Consider the following 1159-nt stretch of genomic DNA (forward strand, 5'->3'; position numbering starts at 1 on the left):
AGACGACCATGACCCATTACGTTCATAAATTCAAAACATAAATACATACTGGACTCACTATGACCATAAGTCCTGTAATTCCCAGTGAAAAAAAAATAATTTTTTTCATAGTATTTGGCTTGATCATTGTTTTTAAAAATGCTCACTTTGTTAAGTACACTAAGGAAGCTCATTACGAAATTTTTTCAATCCTGAATTTATCAATTAACGCCAGTTATCCGTGGTTGAAATGTCCCGTTTTGGCTTCAAATTTTGGTCAACCGTAACCGGACTTGAAAACCAGTTTGTTGTTTCCTTAACAATGAAGACACATTCAGTATTTATATATTTACCTTAGAATTGTTTTTTTTTTTTGGAATTCTAATTGATTTGACAAATTTCTTGGGAAATAAATGAATAAAAAATCCAACTTACTGTGTTATTACAAATGTTTATATATTATATTTAGACAACTTTTCTCGAGCCCGGATAGCTCAGTCGGTAGAGCGTTAGGCTTTTAACCTAACGGTCCAGGGTTCGAGCCCCTGTCCGGGCGGATCGTTTTTTTTTTTTCTTCTTTATGTAAGGGGACTTGCGATACCTTAAACCAGGTATCCCGTTGCTCGAAGCACTCAGAGTGCTCGTGTCCGATTTGGTGCTCGCGAGCACCGTTCCAATTAAACACCTTGTACAAATTGCATTCAAGGATTGAAATTATCCTGATTTCATGCATTAGTATATCAAACATGCCGTAAAGGTGGTCTTCTTTTTGATGATGGGTACAGGCAGTGCTCGCGACTAGAAAAAGGTTGAAGGCCTCTGCCTTAACACATAGTGAAACACCGTGCTCTGATAGAAATGACACTAAAAATTATCATGGCCCCCCCTCCCTCCAGTGTCAAAGGTTAAAGCCTCCTGTTTTTAAGTATTTGCGTATATATGAATCGACACCATCATCATCATCATCATCATGCCCTCCCACCCCGACTTTCAAGTTTATCTCCGCCTATATTTAACCATTGATTATCAATTTTTATTCGAATTAAATTGATGTCGTGTGGCATTTTTTATCCTATGTTTTAATGAATTTTTTTTTTTTTCGAAAATTCACAAAAAAATTAAGTATCAGAGATATGTGAAACTTAATACAAGCATAGGGTAGAACATACAATCAAGAACA

The 1159-nt window shown here is 36.0% G+C and overlaps 1 non-coding gene across 1 annotated transcript; it reads left to right on the plus strand.

Moving 5' to 3' along the window:
• Positions 1–462: 462 nt before the first annotated feature.
• TRNAK-UUU (transfer RNA lysine (anticodon UUU)) lies at positions 463–535 on the plus strand. Its single transcript has one exon. It is a non-coding gene; the product is annotated as a tRNA-Lys (tRNA).
• Positions 536–1159: the final 624 nt, after the last annotated feature.

This window comes from Pholcus phalangioides, unplaced genomic scaffold, assembly GCF_987345545.1.
Source record: "Pholcus phalangioides strain wild (caught in Gottingen) unplaced genomic scaffold, Ppha-v1.0 ptg000024l_1, whole genome shotgun sequence".
NCBI lineage: Eukaryota > Metazoa > Arthropoda > Arachnida > Araneae > Pholcidae > Pholcus > Pholcus phalangioides.